The sequence below is a fragment of the Melospiza georgiana genome, chromosome 7, assembly GCF_028018845.1.
Source record: "Melospiza georgiana isolate bMelGeo1 chromosome 7, bMelGeo1.pri, whole genome shotgun sequence".
In the NCBI taxonomy this organism is placed as follows: domain Eukaryota; kingdom Metazoa; phylum Chordata; class Aves; order Passeriformes; family Passerellidae; genus Melospiza; species Melospiza georgiana.
In genome coordinates this window covers 36,920,006-36,940,760 of record NC_080436.1, presented here as the reverse complement: position 1 = coordinate 36,940,760, position 20,755 = coordinate 36,920,006, and the positions used below count along the sequence as shown (strand labels likewise).

The 20,755-nt window shown below is 38.9% G+C and overlaps 1 protein-coding gene across 1 annotated transcript in view; it reads right to left on the bottom strand.

The window, feature by feature from the left end:
* The window catches only part of ARHGAP15 (Rho GTPase activating protein 15), a 302,799-nt gene that overhangs the window by 156,641 nt on the left and 125,403 nt on the right, over window positions 1-20,755 (bottom strand). The gene's annotated exons all lie outside the window — the stretch shown is intronic.

Sequence of the window (20,755 nt, the reverse complement as noted above, 5' to 3'; positions counted from 1 at the left end):
TAATTTTTTATTTTACGTGCATATATATATATATATATATATATATTTCACCAGAGGAAATCTCTAGGTATTTCACACAACAGGTTGGAGCAACCATTTCACAGATGGCAAAACTGAGGCCCAGACCTGTGCAGTGCTTTGTCCCAGGATTATTCCACAGATTCCTGGTGCCCCCGGCCATGGAGCATCACCTGGGCACAACATCTTTGTTTGCAGACAAGTCAACCAAGGGCTGCATCACCAGCACTTTTGGAAGGGGCAGGAGCTCATTCTGCCCCTGCTATAAGACAGCTCAGCTCCTGCCAGCTCTGGAACCAAAGTTTTATTCTTATTTCACTGCTGTTAAAAGCTGCTTGTGCAAAATTTGGTGATATCCACGCGTGGAAATGGAACATTTGGGTCTTGGTGTGTTGGGGATGCAGGTTTAGTCTGAATGCTGGAATGTTCACTGGAACATGGATTATTTAGCACCAAATAGGGATTTCCTTCTGACCAGCTCTGGGAAAAAGCAAAGCTGTTATGACCTGGCACAGTTTGTTTATGTAAATACATTGACCTGAAGTGCTACTCTTTCCTGCATCTCCCCCATGTCAAGAGTTTTTAGTGAAGCTAAAAAGAAACAGCAGATCCTCACCAGCCTGGGTACTCCCAGCATCTCCCTCAAAACTGAAATAATACCAGGGAGAAGAAAACCCAAACCAAAAAAACAACAGCCTAATGTCACATTAATTGTCCTATAACCCTCCCTTTATTGAGGAAATGCCTGCAAGGAAGGTTTCCAAAGTCATCAGCATTAAGGAAAATCCCGTCAGCGCAGCTCCAGCGGAGACATCCTGTGGGAGCGCTGCTGGGAATGTGGGAACGCTCCCCTGGTGGGGGCTGCAGGGCTGCAGATGTTCACCCCATCCCCTCCGCACCCATTGGGGCCAGCTCCAGCCACCCCACTGCTCCCCAAGCACCAGAATGAGTTGTTCATTAGGGAAATCTTAATTCCCTCATTACTCCAGGACCATAACGTTAATCACTATTTGCACACTCACCCCTCTCTTCACCAAAAGGAAATAAAAAGTCCAAGTGCAGCTTAAGGTGAGCAGCAGAAAAGAGCTGACCTCCATTTGGGTTCAAAATGTATGATATGATAGCACAATTTATTAATGTATACATGCAGATATGAATTAGACTAAACACAGGCAACAATTCAATCTAATGCCTCTCTCCCAGTATAAACAAATCATTATTAAAATTATAAAATGGAATAACATTTTCAAAGTAAGAGCAACATATGTAATTAGATTTACTGTATTTTGAAGGCTTAAAAAGGACACAACATAGTTCAGCCTTCCGTTCAGTAAATTCAGGCTTTATTAAAATACAAGTATTCAGCACTGCATAAATATTTGCACTGTATGATATGCAAAAGAGATACTCCATTGCTAACAAGACCAAAGCAAAATACATGTTGAAAGTTTCTTTGTCTTGAATGTGTTATTTTGATAATCATATATTATCAGTGTTTTATGAGCAAATCTGTAAAAACAGATCATAGAATGGAGGGAAGAGAATTCATTTAAAATATACTTTCTGTAAGATATAGTTCAAGTCCTTTTCTTTCTTTCCTCAGACTAATCTTCAGAGTAACAAGACAGTTTCAAGAAGACTGCTACTGCTCTCTACAGTTTAAATGCATCCACTCCTTAATTACAGTCAGTAATTGACTTTGTTCTGCTCCATTCCAGTCATTCACAGGCAAGCAGTTCCAAAGGCTTTGGCTGGTAAATCCCATTTAATGTGCAGGTTTTCTATCCCACTTTTATATATTACCTCCTTAGGATTTCTGATAAATTACTCTTGGAAAGGATTGCTAAACCATATTTGCACTTTGAACAATCAAATTTTCAACACCCCTGGGAAAAGACATCAGTAAAGAATGCTGGTTTTGACTAAACCTTGTGATTGAACAATTTATGATCACAGCCCTAAATGATGTATAACTAACAACAAGCAGAAATTGTTCAATATTAAGGCCTGTTAACACACCATCCCTGTGTCAGGCACTGCTGAAATAAACAGAGGGGCTGGGGAAACAAATGAAAGACAAATCTGAGGGGGGGAAAAAAAAAAGAAAATTAAGTGCTCTATCCAGAGCTGCCAGACTCCATTGTGCCAGGTACTTCACTTATTTAAATACCTCCCGAAATCCCTCTCTCTCTGTGCCATCATTTTTTGCAAAGGCTACAGTCCAGAATTAGCACTACCTTACCAGGCAGAATGCTGCTGCTGCTGTCAGCAATAAACACCCTCGAGGACTGACAACTGGCATTAACCCTCTGGTTTGCCATGCCCTTCAGGATGGGGACAGGGGACACAGGGTGCCTCAATTCCTTCTTTCTCTCTACAGCACCAAGGCAAAAAAAAAAAGACTTCAAAGCCTGAATCAACTCACATGGCAGTTTTGCAGGGAGCTGTAGCTCAGCCCTGCTGCTAAGCATTGATCCTCAGAAGATATCGGCTCACCACAGGTAAATGTGTGCTAAATTCAGTGCACTGCTGGGCTGCCAACACTGTGTGGGAAGTGGGGAGGGAGGCAGGTGTGAAACACTTCCTGATATTCTATTTGTGGCTTATTAAGGGTTTCTCTTGTCACCTTACAGAGCTGCAAATGGAGGGTTGAGCTTCTTTTGCGTGTCACCATAATGATGCACCAAGGTGGTGTTCAACAAGATCCTGTGTTATTAAACAGAAGTGTACCCTTTTAGCTCCACAAAATACAGGACACTGTGTCTAATTAATGCCATTACCATTTTATAATATACAAATATACCTTGGAGGCTACCCAGAATCAATGGTTTTTAAATATTTACAAATTATGTATTTTTCCTGTGCTAGGTTGTGCTCTGGGATATACTGCTGTGCCAGGACTTCCAAACCCTTACAGATCACCTTTCAGAGCTTGTGTCACAGACTTTCCTTTCACAGTATATCCATGCCAATGGAAAACAGCCATAGAAGAAGATCAGTGTCTTCTGTCCACGGTTTTCCTGCAAAGTTTGGTCTGGGGACGATGGCACCACTGCGAAAAACATCTCATTCCTGGTATCCCTCTAGTTCTTTACCAGTATACACTTCTACAGATGTTCTTGCATTTATTTTAGCTGCAGAACAAGGATGGAGGCAATTTCAGAAATCCTACTGATAGACACTCTATGGAGATACGGGAAAGGGTGATAAACTCACACAGCAAAACAAAAATCCAAAACCGTCCTATTGATTCGCCCACTTCAAAGTGTACTTATGCATCTCTGGTGGCCACAACTATTATTTGCAGTGATTAACTATTTTTAGACAATGCCAAGAACAAACCTTAATACAGGAAGTGAAGAATTCTGTGGGGAAGGAGAAACACAGCAAAAATTTTAGTCTGTACTGTGCAACAAGGAAAAAAGAAGAAAGTGAGCAGCCAGGAAAGTGTATGTATAGCTCAAGTATGAACACCAAAAATCCATGTCACAGTTCTTAATTCAGCCAAATACTGAAACAAGCCAATGCTCAACTCCCCCTGAAACTGGGACATCCAGAAAAATTGCTGGACTATCGAGGTGAGGCTTCATATAACCGACTCCAACGGTTCAGTGTTGGATTATTGGATGCTTTTGGACCGTGGAAACTTCAGCAGTTGCTAATCCAGTGCAAGATTCAGTGCAGAAAACAGAAATTTTTATGCCACCTGGGACTCACACAGCTTGTGGTGAACACTAAGTGATTTAAACTTGGATTGACAGATACCTCTGTGTGCAGAAATTCAATAAAATGTGTTCCTCTTGTTGCACTGTGCATTGGGATTGCTGCCCTTGATATGTGTAGGAAAAAAAGGAAATGTGAGTTGCTGGAGCATTTCTAGCTCCAAAGTTAACACTCTTCCCCCCTTCCCACTGCTCCCTTCATCTCACCTTGCTCGCTCAAAAAGTGGTGGGGTTTTTTCTGATTGTGTTAATCAACCTGATTCCCCACAATGAAGAGAAATCTGGATTTTTCTCTCTGTTTTCCTAATGGAATGGGGTCTATCCATGCAATGCAGGACACCCCATTTACCATCTGCATGGCAGCCACCGGGGCTGGGCCAGGGAGGTTGTGAAAAGAGCCAAAAAGAAAGGAAAAAAAATAAAATAAAAAAAAAAGAAAGTATATCTGTCTCTAAATATTAATTTTAAAAAATCATTACAATATAATAAAACTTGAGAATACATACGCAAACCCTGCACACTCCTCTGTCCACACCCCCAGTAAAAGTAGAATTAATTTAAATTGGGAGACACTGTGCTCCTTAGTTGTTCAATTAACTGGATTTCAGTTAAACTGGGACAGAGCCATGCAAGTTTCTAAAAACATTTCAGAAGTCTAACTGCATTTCTGGAAGTTGATCTTAAATTCTTTCTCACAGATAATCCAGTCTCTTGGCCATGTTTATGCTGAATGAGTAAGCAGCCGAGAGGATAAATAAAATATCTCTCTGTGCTGTACCATAGTGAGCTGGGTCTAATATTAAAAAATGGCAACAAAAGGAAACAAAAGGCTCAGTCTTGAGCTGTGTTATACTGGTACAGCATCATGTATCCATTCCATGAGCCAGCCTATCAAACAGAGGTAGTCATGGTTATGCTGATAGTTAAATTACTTAAAGGACTCTAAGATGTTTATGACTACCAAAGAAATTTCATTATCAAGCAGATTGTCTGTCTCATATTACAGTCTGGCTTCACCCATCTCGCAGTCCTTTGGATGTCGAGCAAAGTTAACATTGAAGTGATGGGCAAATATCAGCTTGAGAGAAAAGGTCTTCAACCAATCTTTCAAAAAAAATGATATTTGTTAAAAAATTTGGTGAGAAAGTATCTGCCTTGTGTTCCCAATGTTGCTAGATGTTAAGTAAATATATGCTGATTGCAAAAAAGTTGCTTTGGCAACTCTCTTATTAAAATGCATTTGTAACCCCCATCTGTCATGAAAGTTTTGAAAAGTTTGTTTACTTTGGAGAGCCGCCTTATCCAGGGTTACCCCGGCATACAATGATAGCAGTCTTCAGAAGTTGTGTGAGGAACAAGCCACTAGGGATCCATTTTTGTTTTAATTGGCACACACAAACACTTTTCTGGTCTGTCAAAAAGATCAAGCTAATATGCATGGCGGGTGTTATATTCTCAGCTTTTGGGAGCAGTAAAGCTCCCTTTATTTAAGTAATTTAAATGATAGACTGCAAAAACTTTGCAAGTCAGAAAAATGTTTTATACTTTCTTTGGGAATATTTGTTTTAGGCAACAGAAAGTGTTCTACATATCTAAAGATGTTGAACCTTATGTTTTAATTACCCTGCTTTTTCCTGATTCTGTAAAAATGACTGTGAAAACCAAGGATTGCAAAGAGGCAACAAACAGATCCTGTGTTTTCACAACTTCTGCAATATTACAACTTGTGAGACTGAATACTGCCAGATGTTTATAGGTTATGTCCTAAGCTGTGTTGCCTTGTGGTGTGACTGCTTTGCACATCCACTCTCTTTGTGGGAACCTTTGTGGGGTCATCAAGTCAATGCAACCTCCTCATATGTAACGAGGTGCTTCTTAGTGAAAATAAACTGAGGCTGGCATTACACACATCAATGGCTCCAAAATGGATTGAGATGTCTCAGATTTGGGGATGAAACTTACAAGAAACAATAAATTTTACAATAGAACTATATTGTACCAGTGGAGATTAAATGATTTTTTTCATGGTAAATTCCTAGGATTGAATTCTTCAACATAATTCAGCAGTAAAATAATGAACTCTGTGATGGTTAAGAAGGACAAATTTTTGAACCTGAAGTTTCCCTTCTTCTATGCCATAAACTCATATGACATGCCAGTTTGTCTTGAAAAATTGCATTAATACTAACTAGGTGAGAATCATCTCTGTGCACTATGAGACAAAATTTTTCCTTTCCTTTCTGGCCAGGATGAATCTCAGATTCAGAAGAACTGATTTTTATCACTTGTAAGGTAAATATTGAACCAAGAGGAGGTCTCAATTGAAGCTCATTAAGCCCTGAGAGACCAAAACTCCTTCTTGGGTTGGAAATGGAGCTTGGACTGGGGATCCAAGAGCTTCTCTGGAGGGAAAGAAAGGTGCAGGGATATTGGGATGCTGTCACTGATTTCAAGGAACAACTTGTCCCTCCATCCACCAGTCCAGGTCTGTTTTTTTGCTGCCTTGGAGGAGTGTGAGAAGAAAGCCCATGACGTTTGAACAAAGGGAAAGGTAAGAAAGAGCAAACAACCTCTGCTAAACATCCAGGGAACATCCTGGGAAGTATTTCCTGCTGATCCCATACACTGCTAACATGCCCTGGGAGAGACAGGTGGAACCCAGGGATCAGGGGTTTCCTTCAGAGGATAAAGAGAGCAGGAAGGGCAGTGTGAGACAGGCAGCAGACGATCCTCCTGGACGGCAGCCACGTGTGTGCAGCCTGCCATGTGCCCCCTGCCCGTGCTGCCCTCTGCTCCAGCCCCACGCCGCCGAGCAGGACATGGGGAATTCTGACAGCCTTGCAGCCAAATCACAGGAGATGGGAGTCACCAGGCTGGGGGAGCGAGAAAGAAATACCCCCACAAGTGGCAAAAGCAAGAGATAATAATTAAGACACAATTCAGTCGTGTCTGTGCATAGTGGGAAGTCAGGGAATAGACAATTGCACATTTTGTCCATGGATGAAGACTGAAGGCAGTGCATGAATACCCACTGCAAGCTACTTTTCTCCTTGGGGTAATATTTTACTGTTATTGCCTTTGCAATCTGAAGCCATACATTACACAGCCACACACAGAGATATTGGCAATGGTTTCTCAGAGAAGTCCTGTCTTTCTTAGCTTTACCAGCTGGACAATACCTAGTGATGAATGGTTCTCCTGTCCAATTTTATATGCATGTTATAACACTTTATGATGTATGTGAGTGAGACTCAACGTGATAAGTCCTTGTAACAAACAAAAATATCAAAGGGAGAATGAATGCTCTGCTTTCAGTGCAGGCGAAGATATATATTTAAAATATATATGTGCTGGGTGTAAAGATTTCATTTTGTTGACTCTTATTTTAGCCAAAAATTTATTCATCAGCAGCAGAGCATTTCACAGCTACATTATTTGCAAAAAGAAGCCAGTGCTGGCTCTTAGTATTTCATTTACTGGCACATATCTCCTATTAATGAATGCTGAGATTGCACAATAAGGAAAAAGAGATGTTGCTAAAGGTGTCTTTATACTTACAGTAACGTATTTGGCTGTGATTATAAGTGTTTGTAAAACTTTCAAGAATCGTTCCTTGTCTACTTACACTAATGAGAACACCTGGTAAGTTTAGAGCTGCACAGGCTTATTTGCATTGAATTCAGGTTTTTGCATACTGTACATCACTTTTTGAAACAATTAGATGTTTACAGAGAAATATAGCCAACAGAAGAACAGCAGCTTGAATGCCCTCCAGCCCAAGTCAGCGCTAATCCTGGTCTGTGTGAAAAGCAGAAACCTGCTGAATTATAATACCGACACAAATTCAGTGAGCAGTGAACAAAAGTGTACCTGCAAATCCTCTGATAGCAGATGTTTCTGGTGGGGATTGCTACCTGCTGTTGAATAAAGCATCTCTTAGAGATGAAACAGCACTACTGAATGGGATTTTCATTGTTTATTTACCATTTCCTTTTCATTCTGATAGTTTCTTTTCCCTTTTTTTCTTTTTTTTTTCTTTTTTTTTTTTTTTTCCTGGTGACTAAGAACCTGTGTACTGAGCATGTAGAACATGCGGTCATTCTCCAAAATAGCTGCATATGTAATTTTACTAACTTGCCAAAAGCCAGTACAGAAACACAAGATTCCTCCTACTGCTGGAGATCCAAGGCACTGTCTCTCCAGGAGAGGGATTTGTGGCCTGGGGCAAGAACAGGAGGTTCCTTTCTATAGAAACAGGTCTGCTGAAGGGAAAGTGCAACATCCTGCTGTGCCACGGCCATGCCAGCTATTGCTTTATAACAAAGTACAATATCAAAGTTGGTCCATGATCTGTAGATGCACTCCACCAACTGTGCCAAGTTCCTGAGTGGGGCAGGCAGGAAAATATTCTGGTTATTATCTCCCCTTGCATGCAGGGAGCAAACCACACAGAACATCTTGGGTTTGCCCCCTTCCACCTTTATTTGTATGTAGCTACCAGGAAAAGCTAAGCAGGATGAAAAATGTTTTGAAGAAGGCTATTGCATCCGTTCAAGGAAACTATCAAGTCCAACTACAACAACTGGAAAGATTTCTATTTTAATAAGTTATTTAGTTCTTTCATAAAAATGATGCTGCTGAGACTTAAGACAAAGATGGATGAATTTTTTAACCTAACTAAAGTTTAGTTTATCAAGTTAGAAAGCTTTTATGAGTAACTCGTTAGAAAGCTTTTATAGGTAATACAGGACTTTACTCAGTATAGAAAAATATGGATATTTCAAAATACAAAATCCTCGTATGGTCTGGGTTTGAAGGGAGATTAGAATCACTCTGTTCCAAACCCCTGCTATAAACAGGGACACCTTCCACTAGAGCAGGTTGCTCAGAGCTCCATCCAGCCTGGCCTTGAACACTTCCAGGGATGGGGTATCAATGGAGTTTCCAAAAAACGAGTAGGCTATGAACCTCTCTGACCCAGTTCTAATATTTATTCCATCTGGGAATGATCTTATATTAAGTAATAAGCAGTATCACAATACAGATATTATTTCAAAGCATAATATCACCGAACTTTTGAAATTACAGATTCTTGTACTTTGAAAAAAAAAAAATCTTTTTATGTCTCCAATTCATTGTGATAGCCTCAGACCAGTTTTCAAGCGTTGGAGGATCCTTGGATTTTTTATTTGGACATTCTGGAACTGCACTGACAGCACTGGAACTGCACTGGCCTTTAAATTTATCAGCTGCTCTATGTGATACTGTAGTAATGACAGCAGGTTACTCAAAATGTTATTTAAAAATATCACATAACCAAAATATTTAATATCTCTTCACAATAGGTGTCTAAGGGGAGCTTTTCTAGGAAGGGGGAATATAGGTCACAACTTAGGGAATTTCTTACAATAACTGATTTTGGTCAGCCAGAGGTCATTGGGTGAAAAACTACAGAAACGTTTGACTATGTAGCTCACAAGCAAGAGAGCCTATTTAGATAAATTCTGTAATTTAAAAAATTAGAGTGAAATTAGGAAAACAACACATGAATCGCATACCATCTCTCTACGTCTGAGTTTCTGATGTGCATATACCAAACACCAAATATTAAAAGCAAATAAATTATTTTAAATAAACAGGTTTTGCAAGTATGGGATATTTTTTTAACCATGTAGGCGTTTCTCATGTATTAGAACATGATTTACACTTTGACATCTGTCAGTCAAGCTTCTGGCTATCACACTGGACAATCTGGAGGGGCACATCACAATGTGATGTGGCATGCAGAAAATCTGAAAAACTCCACTTTTCCAAAATAAAAATCCACCTTCTAGTTTTAAATAGAGAGAATGATTGCAAAATATTTGGCCATCAAGACTGTAAAGATTGAGGCTGGGTAATCAATAACGTTTGTGGTTGAATTACCCACTGATAACAAGTAATTTCCTGCTATCCTTGAGGGGAATTGGGAAGTGGATTTAGGGAAATTTGGCAGACTCTCTCTCTCTTTTCTAAATATTCTGTGTTTGAAAGCCTGATATTCTATTCTTTTCTGTAGCAAGCTTTTGGATGGTGCAGTACAGGAGAATGTGGATTTGGGGTAACAGCTCATTCAAGAACTTTGGGGTCTAAATAAGGGAAGCTAAAAATCCACAAAATTGTCAAGGCCGGGAATGGCTGGGAATTTGGGGTTCAGGTCTTCTGTGCCACAATCACAAGGCCATATTTATCTGAATCCCTTCAACGCCATTATTTTTACTACATGACTTGTTATTAATAAATACACACAGTACACACGGCAAGCAAATTGAGTGGCTTAAAACACATCATGGCCTCCTTGTCCAACGTGTCACCTTTGCACATCAATTCGAGCACTGTGGATGGTGTGCCAAGAGACTCGTGGTCATCCAGCAACCCAAACCGCAGACCCATGAGGGTAATAACCAGGGCATCTCCCCACAGGCCCCTGAGCCACATGTTCCTTGCCCTCCTCACCAAGCTGTCAGAAATTCTGGGTGCATTATCACTCTCCCCAAACTCAGCACCACAGGACAACTCGAGAGCAACATCCAGCCAGTAACGTGGACATTAAACTGTGAGGCAAAAGAGAAAGTCTTAAGGAAACTGGAATTTAAGACCTGAGTTTCTACAAGTGTTATGTTTCCCTGTCTTATAATCCATGACCTAACCCTTGCACTCTTCTGGTGCCACCAAGATAATTAAGAATGCTATCAGATTCTTGGTTCTGACAAAGGAAACCCATAAGCTACTTCCCAGAGATTTGGAGTAGTAACTCATTAAACCAGAGCTGGGAGAGCTGACTCTATTACTCGTGTCTATGAGCAGAGACATGTAAGTGAGTTTGAACTATAAACAGAACCAATTACATTAACATTTCCCAACGCTTTCAAGAATCAGACTTGAAGCTTTTATTTGTTTCGCGAAAACCGTGATCCGCTATGCTAATAAGTCTAAAAATTGATTAAAAGAAAAACATTCAAAGCAGAACCTGGCAGTAGAGCTTCTTATGTGCTTCCCTTTCATCTGCTGGAACACGGTAGCCCTGATTCAGCAAGGTACTTCATTAAGCAATAGGCAACGTGCAGAATCTGAGTGCTTGAGCTGTTTGCAGTCACAAGAGTGAAATGAGCAAATCAGCCCGAGCAAAAAATAGCAGAAAAGTTATATTTATTCACAGAGTGAATATTTCAGGGAACAAAAGATATGTTAGTGACAGTCAGTAAGAGCTGCATGTAAATTAACAGCAGAACCACAAGCAACAAAGTTAGCTGTCATTTGTAAGGGTAACAGCAAAAGAAAGCTGCACCTTCCAGCCCAACTGAGAGGAGACAATACCTCATCAAGGAATTAGAGGGGGAAAAAACCAAAAAATAATTACAAAAACCCCCCACCACCTATTGGTTCCTTCATTATTAGGAGCAAACCCACACTAGTAACCTTATATACCTACTTGGAGAACACAGCACCAGGAAAGAGAAACAATTTTTTTTTCAACTTGGCTGTATTAGTAAAAACACAGCCAGATTACCTTGAAATAATGAGGGAAAAATAATAACTTGGTAAGAAATTGTACCTAGCTTTCAGCTAAACTCATATTGCCAACAATCCCCACAACTCACTCTTTTCTTTCTGAGAACAGATGAACTGATTCTCTATCACAGCCAAGCTCATAATGTCTGAGATTAACTGGAAGTCACTCACTTAGAGAATGACCTTACGAAGAATTAAGCCATAAATTAGATACTGCCAGAACTTGAGAAATAAAAGAAGAAAAAATTGCTGAGAGTTTTTAGGTGTTGAGAAATTCAATTATACCATTTCATCTCTTATTGAAATGCAAACCCACAGGCTGTAAGCACAGAAACACACCATAGCTAAACAAAGTGGTGAGAAATACTGAAATAGGTGAATATTTATCAAACCCCTCACTTAACAAAGAAGGAGCACTGATATCCATGCTATTTGGAAAGCTGCTTTTATCGAGGGAGGGAACAGGATCTCAGTTTCACGCTTAACTCCGAACGATAACTCATTCCCGCTTCTCGCTGCTTTTGCTCGCTGACAGGTCATTCACCTCACTACTGTCATGCGTTACAAAAATTAGCAACCAAGCAAATGAATCTAGATCAGATCCTATGTTTGAACTTGCTCATTTGCCTCCATGCTCTATTTCCTGCTAGAAACCCGTTTGCTGCATCACAGGACCAACTTCACAGCCGACACGGAGCAAGAGAGCCGGAGAACCTTGTGAATTTTCCCAATGTATCAGACTTACAGAAACACCTGTGCTAAATAACTTTCTGCTGAGCTACTGTGAAAAGCTGCAGTGTTAAATAGCAATCACAGTTTCTGATTTTTCACTGAGCTGGTTACTCTTCTGCTAGAGTCCTCTGAGCTGTCATGTGGGGCGTGAATGGTCCCCATTTTAATCTGATTGCCTTTCTCGTTATTCAAATTGTTAAAGTCATAAATTTCTTTATTTATCTTGAAGTATCATTATATCAATACAATGGGAGTTGAGCAGCAGCTGATAAAGTTGAAAAAAATCTGTTTATAAATGCCTTTCATTGCTGAATTGAGACTGTTCATTCACTGACTACTTCAAGATAAGAGGGGTTGAGAAAAATATGAGGCATTTGATTTGATACAGGTTTAAAAATGTTATTGCTCTTTAAAAATATCTCAAATAGAGTATGAGAAAAGATGAATACTTTAAAATTAAATAAACTTAGAAAGTTGCTGCTGATCCACCCCTTATTAAGGACTGCAGCATTTGTGTAAGGAACAGCTATGATTTCCATTTTACAAGAAAACTATGCCCTTAAATCTATGCAAGCAGTTAAAAAAGATGCATTTGCATGGATACAGAGCTCATTATAGGCTTTAAGTGTGTTAATGATTAGATGGAAAACTTGTTCAAACAAATTATTGACTCCAGTACTGAAGATCCGAGAGATAATAAAGTTCTGCAAGCAGGCAGGGAAAGTTGCAATTAGGTTTATTCAAGGAATATCTCACCTGGTGCTTCCCTAAGTGGTAAATAACAACAGTCCCACATCTGGGAGCAAATATCAATTACCTGCAAATCCCTTCACACCTCGGGGGAGAAGAAGATAAAGCCACCCTGCTGTCACTCATGACAAGATTTTAAAAAAGGATTCACCTGCCATATCTTTAACCCCTTCACACGTGTTTGCTGCCTACACAAACCACTCTGCAGTTCTTCAGCTGCAAGAAAAGTCCAGGAAAGTGGGAATTGAGCTGTTGCTAATATTGATTTATCTTTAATGACATGTCCATCACCATGAGTAGAAGACTGGAGATAGGTGTAGATGCTCCACTCAAGCTGGAGTGAGCCTAAACCAGACAAACCTTTGAAAACTGGGAGAGTAAAAAAAAATGAAAGTCGAGAAAAATTTACCACTGCTGCTTTCAACCAAAATTTAAAGTAATTTCTGATTTTTCCCCAGGCTCCAGGCAAGCGTGCACAGCTCATGGTATTTAAATGAAGCTCCCACAACATTTTGTGGCAACACGGTATTTTGTGGGAGCGAATGCAAAACACAGCAGCAGCACCACTGTAAACTTTGAAACATTTCAGAGAATATCAAGCCCCAACTGCGCTGCCAATACAGTTTTAAGTCAACCTAGCGAGTTAAATTATGCAAGCAACCGTTTCTCACACGAGTAGCTCCAATGGTTTCAGACAAGGGCGATATCTGCAATAGAAAGAGGATGCTCAAAAAGTATAAAAAAGAGTATTTTCCAGTGCAAAGGAGGTTGCAACACCCAGACTCGTGTTTAGGTAGGTTTGCCCGCGCTCTCATGATTCTCATTTCCTTCGTGAACTGTGTTTCAAATCTATAATTCATATAAAGCGAGAATTTCAGTGTTTTTCTTGCACTAAACAGCCTATTGTGAATGGCTCCAGGACAACTCCCCCCACCAGGTAATTTAAACTACAGAAAAGATAGGCAGAGATGTTATTTTCAACAAGGTCCCAAGGTGGCTTTCAATTCAGAAAAACAATTGACTGATGTTTCTCTGTTTGCTGCCAGGAAGCTCTATGTAGTATTTCTAGAGCTTTTTCTCTACTCTACCCAACATGTGGGCTCAGTGTCAAGCTGTGAGTTTGTAAATCTTTTTCAGCACTTACCAGAGCTCAACATGAATTATGGTATTGCCAAATCTGCTTTATGCAGCTTTTTTTACACGAGAAGAAAATGTATGATTTTATGGTCAAAAAGAAACATCTACATGCTTGCAGTGGGAAAATGCAGTTAATTGGGATTGAACCCCAGGAAAAAAATATTTCCCCCTGACCCTGCTTTTTTACTGCCTTCAAACTTTGGAAACTTCTGGGCTGTCGAGCTTTACTTGGTACACGTGGTTTTTCTCGGTACCTTTATTAACTATGCTACTAAGATTTTACTAACTATGACTTTATTGACTAAGCTTTTATTAACTTAATGCCTATTGGAAAAATCCCTGCTATTTTTGTGGATGATTCGCCCTAAAACATGCATTATTTTTAAATAAAATACCTTCCTTTTTGCTGAGGAACAGTTAGCCCAGGAGGTAAATCAGCCCTTTTGTTGAGGGCTAATAAACTTTGTGCGTGTGCATGTGTGTGCGTGTCTGAGTGACTTAATACCATTATAATAATATTATATGGCAGGCAAAAATATAATGAAAATGATAATTTGCCAAAAAGATTTAAAAAACACTGAGGTGTTACCTATCAAAAGTTCTCCTTCTGTCTATGATACAGCACAGATTGCAATCGTGACAGTAAATCTGGTGCTATTGTTAATGCCATGGCACTTTGGTTTTTGGCTTGCTTCAGTCCAATCTGTGACATGCTTGTGAATATCTTTCTTCTGTTCTGTCTGTATGGCATATGGATTTCTGGGATACAACGTCAGACCTATCCACATAACAAGTGTTCAGAGCACCTTATCATTTTAAAAAGCCAATTACTCAAAAAGACAAATGTGAAATGTTTCACATTTAATGATGAGCAAATCTGCAAAACAAATGCAATTTTGCTTCATTTGAAAAAGTTTAGTTTAACTGTAAATATTGCAATGGAGTCCCTAGCAATACACACCACGGGTAGGGACAGGCTCATTTTATGCATATTGTACATCATCACTGTCACTTAAATCTGCAAGATTTTCCATGCTAAGTTGTTTTAAATAAATAGAAAGAAATGAGATACAAAAGAGTGAAATATATGCTTCTGAATAGACTGTAAAAATGTCACTGCTAGCACTGAGCATTGGACACTTAAAAAAAAAATATTTTGAAAGTCTCTCCCAAAAAAACGAAAACTGCATATGTCTACAGAGGTAAAGGTCAGTAATGAAACAATTAACAGCAAAAATACCAATCCATTTTTTAGAAATATTTGTCAATATATAAAGAATGTTTTGTACTGCACAGAAGTGCTCAATTAATCCCGGTTTAGTGGCCGTATGTCAGATTCCCAGACTGAAATGATGTCAGCTGAAGAACTTAAATACACACAGGTTCAAAAGCAAGATTGTGTATACACTTCAGGACAGCAGAAATTGCTGATTTTTGCTGCAGTGCTAATACAGTTCACGATTCAATTAAATTCTTAAAAATGTGCATAATGGACATGCTGGACCACTGCATTCAAAATACAGTGCAGTAGATTATTTTTTTAAAAACAGGCTATAGGTGTATATTTGTGCCTCCATGTCTGAAAATCTATAGGCACACAAAGACCTGCCACTGCTACAGATAATTTAATGCTTGTCACTTATCCAAATTGTAGGTACTGGGCACCAGAGGAAAAATTAAAATGGTTATTGTTAATAAGGGAGCATATTGGGCTAAAAGGCAGGGAGAACAGTGATATTAGTGGGAGTATTTGACTCAGCAAGACAAATGGATTTATATACAATATTTAAAATACATGGGAAACATATAAACCGATTTTTAATATTGGATATTTTTGTGAGTAATTTGATTTTTAAACCCCTTGCACTAAACTGAGAACATTAGTAACAAAATACTATACAACATGGGAAACTGAATGCAGCTGGCACTGGTAATTTTAGAAGAAACTAATCTTGATATTTATAACATCATGTAGCAAGCGGAACAGTTTTACCAGGCTGGGAATGTTGAAATACAAAAAAGTTCACCTTTCAGCTATTGTGCTTTAGTTCTACTGCACTGGGGAAAAAAATATCAGAAATCAGCTGCTGCAATGCAAATATTAAGAAAGTTTATTATGATATATAGCCATGGAGATACCTTTTTTAAACTGCCTGTACATGTATTGTATTGTATATTAAATTTTTGTAATACAGCTCAGGGATTTCATATGTACAGCTGAAAAATCAGTTCATAAATTATATTTAGAAAGCCAGAAAATATGCTGAGCTACAACATTAGATAAGAACCTTGTTTTAAGTACATTCCTTTTAGTGTTTTTTTAAGCTTTTGATTTAGCTTTTGATGTTTTTACCTGTAGAATGCCAGATACAATGAACTAATAACTAAAACATAAAAAAGGGTATTTTCCCCCTTAATCCTAGAAATAGCTGTAGTAAAAATTTCCCCAAATAATTTTTGCTATTGCTGCACATCAATGAGCAGAAGTGTACATTTAAACCTGTAAGAGAATGTAATTCAGCTCACAATTTCATTATGGTGTTTAGTTTCTACGATTTTGGACTGCAAGGGGAAAATAAACATTCATAAAGCATAACACACCAAGCCATTTCATAAATTAAGCTGTATAATATATTTAAATCCAAGTGATTCACATCAGAGGTTAATTTTTACCAGTATCTTTAATGTTCAGGAGTGATGAAGACAGAGGAATAGATGTTTTTAAAATGTAGGACTTTCCTGAGTGCAGGGAGCTGAATTTGCAGGGAGCTGTGCAGGCTTTTAGCCTGCTTTTATAGTACGTGTTTTTGTTTTTCTGCTTCTCCCTTGCACACCCACTCACCAACTTCAGCGCTGCGCTGCAGATTTGAATGAAGTGAAAAGCTCAATGGGTAATTGTCAAAATACTTTCATTTCCCCCACTTTCACACAAGAACCAAATAAAGCCAGGAGAGTCTCCCGCTTCCCACAAACACCCAGAAATCGGCAGCATTCCACCTGGAGCTACCGAAGAGCACAGCTGAACCTCCCAGATCACAATCTCCCTTTTGCTTTTTTCTTTTTTTTTTTTTTAATCCCAGAAATACACCTTGAAAGCAAACGCGTTTCTCTCGAGTTTCGGGAGCTGGTATCAGAAGTGCGCACCACCTAGCTCATGCAAAAATCTGTTTATACACGTTCTCTCTCTCTCTCTCTGCGCCGGTATTACAGAAAAGAAATGTCAGTAATAATCAAGCGAGGGTGCTGAATTAAAATCTGAAATCGCTAACAAACCGATCTGTACAAAAGTGTCAGTGTTAAGATTTCCAGACTGGGGGTTGTGCGACAGAACGAGGAGCTCAGACAGAAGAAAACAGCTCTCCACTCCAGTACTTTCACCCCGTTAATCTCACATGTGCTTTGCCACGGATTTCTTGCTATTTTATTTTTAACCTCTGCTACCTTGTGGAAAGTGGGCTATTCTGAGGGTGCTCGCAAGCAAAGCTCTGATTTTACAGATGGATGTAAAGCACTGTTAAATGAGAGCTTTAAGAAGGACTTTTTCAATTTACTTTGAGCTTAAGCTGAAGTGGTTTAATCACAGCTTGTACACATCTTCTTAAAAATTGTTCTAAGGCGGGGGAGAAGTAATAATCATGTAGGAAATCATCGCGACAGCTGCTGGCTCCCATGATCCCATTTACACTTTTAACATCACTAATGAAAACCTATCTGGGCAATACCTGTGTCAGAGAGGTGTCAGGTGGTCATTTGGCACAAGAGAATAGAAAGGAATTAGAGCAGCATTTTGAAAATGACTCACTTTTCTTTTCCTTTTTTTTTTTTTTTTCTTGTGTGTAGAGGGGTTGGTGGGGGATTTTTTTTTTGGTTTTTCTTTTTTTTTCTCTTTTTTACTTTTTTTTTTTTTTTTTTTGCACCTGTTATTCTAAAATTTCTTTCAGTTACATTTCAAAACACTACAGTTGGGATCTCCTTGCCAACCTGAGATGGCATAAGCCTGGGTAACAGAACAAAATGTGAGAAGGTCCTTCTGTCTTTAACGCCTGTTCACCAATGAATCAGCCTCCAATTAATCTGTTTCTTCAGTAGGAGTTTAATAAAAGTCAAGCACACACATGTTCAGTCTTGTTTAGTATTAAAGCTGTGTTAACATTATCTGCCTAGCCAGGTCAAAAATCTTATATAATTAAATGCCAGAAACCATTTCAGAATTTTAAGGGCTTTACAATTTTCTGTAAGTAATTGATTATGCAAGGCAGGGTAGTTTAAATTTAAAACAGGATAGTGATGAGTGTGATGTCACTTTTCATTAGATATTTCAGAAAAGTTTGTTTCATGGCCAAAGTACACTTAAAACCTTACTTATTAGAATTACTATTTTGCATTTTTATGAACTAGGAAAAAAAAAATTCAGCAAGCCATATTTCCTTTCTACATCATGAAGTAGAAACTGAGTATCTTGAGCACACCCTGAATTTCCACACTGTCAGGCAGGCTGTCCCTAAAATCACAGTCTAGGTTTTGCCCTATTCAGCTGCACCTCTAACTTGGCTTGGAAAAGCCAGGTATTATAATACCAGGACTACATTGCATTGTCTTCTGGTGAAGGGAACCTGGCCATAAAAAGAGTTAAAAACCAGAGTCTTGGGTCAGAACATACCTATGGCCCAACACAGGCAAAGAATTTCCTTGGAGATATGTGAAGAAAGTCCAATCTCCAAATAAATATAATCTCTCTCTACTGATTAAAGTTTTGCTTTAAACCATTTAAGCATGGCTATGATTTCAGACTGACAAAAAGAAAAGGCTGAGAGAGAAATACAAACCAGGGGAAAAAAGCCCCAACATATTAACAACAAGCACGTTGCTAAGAAAGTGTGGAGCACGTCTCAAACTCTGTCCATAAAATCCACTCTTCATATCCCAGTCAGCAGCACTGAAGACACTGCTTCCAAAGAAAGTTACAAGCAATTTAGTTCCTGCTGCCACCAAATGTTCAGCACAAAATGTGGTTCCAGGCACTGTGCAGCATCCTCAGTCCTCTCACAGACACTTTCTGCGCCCGAGAGCAGAGAGGTAATCCAAGCTTTTCCCCAGCTCCATCTCCCTTTGAAAGCTTCCCTTTTCCCCCCTTTCCCTTCCCCACAGCTGAAAACCAGATGCACTTCAGAGCTCTCCATACACCTCTCCATTGTCCCTAGGACAAAAAAACAAAAACGTGGCATACTCTAATGACAGAATGCAACGCATCACACAGATGACAATGTACAGCCCCATGGAGACAAAGGAGGAATTAGAAAAGTCTTAAGAATAAAATTTTAAAGAAAGTCATAGCTCAAGATACCAATAATTCCAGGTGTAAGGACAAAAAAAAAAAAAAAAAAGAAAATTTGGAGTTGTGTGTTTAAATACACTGGCTCGTAACATTAAGTTAAGCATCTTCATTAGCTTTAAAGCATAGTAGAAGTACAGGGGAGAAAAGGGTTAAAAAGGGAATCTGAGGCACATGAGAGAAGGGGAAACAAAACAAACCAAAAAAGCTATTAAAAATAGAGCTACAGAAAACTAGGGATGCTTATAGCAACGGAGGACAGCCAGCATTGGGTAAACAAAGACAATTTTGGAAGTGGCACAGTAAAAATAGGTCAGTACTACATATAAGTAGAAATTAATATGATGGAAATGGTTTAACAAGCCAATATACTGTACTCTGTACAGTGCCACAATCATTAAGCTGGTGAATGGGTGCTAATGTGGTAGGAGGAAAGCAATGCATAAAAAGTCAAATCAATATAGCAAGAACACACCAGCATGAGAGCAGAAATAAAGACAATCTAAACCAACAGTGCTCTTACTACAGTTGCTCTATAAAATAAAATCAATATACAGGTAACAGAACAAGCAGTGTAGTCACAGTGGACTGAAATACAGGCAGGTATCAGTTTAACAAAAATGTGCACAAAACTCAGGTCATTCAATGTCAATGGGGTCAAAGTGGCTGAGCCATGCACAGGATGGAACAACAGAGCACTGCACCAATAAAGCAAACAATAACATAGAAACATCAGACAGATATAAAAATAAAGGGAAGCAACCCTGAAAGATCCTTTAGCCTGACAAGCCCATGCCCAGTGACTTTAAAACATACAAGTTTCTGTTACTTTTTATTAAAAACATGATTAGACTAATAATTTTCAATTCCCATGACATGGACATCTGGTAGTCGTGACTAATGGAAAAAAGGCAGATGTCAAAGAACTTTAATTATGACCTCAAATGACTCTTAATATTCTGTTACTTGGTTTGTACTAAGAGAAAGCAAAGCACAGCAGTCTTGAGATGTGAGTAAATGAGACCTTTGCATACAATGCTTTTATACTGGGCTTTACACACCTAAAACTGTGTGCTTATACTGGCCACTGATAAAATCTTTTATTTGAAATTTCCAGATTAAAAGCATGCTGCAATTTTTCTGTTCCTGATTTTTTTTCTGCACTCATTTAGTTGCATTGCAATAAACCATTTTCCACTGTGTTTTTAAAGTAAATAGATTTAAAAGGAAAAAAAAATAAACCGCTGGCTTTCAACAGAGATCATTAAAATATAAAATAATTACTGTAAAAAAATAATACATGAGTTGGATGTTGTGTCTGCTTGACACAAGGACATCTGGAGATCTGGGCAGTGCATTCACTGGGGTGATATGTGAACTTTACATTAGGATTAGAACAAAAATGGCAGCCTCATAAATGTCTACACCATCCTTTGGAGAATCACAGGCAACCTCCCAGACTACTGCTATAGAAAGTTGCAGTCACAGGGCACGTTTTGAGAGTAGGGAAAGA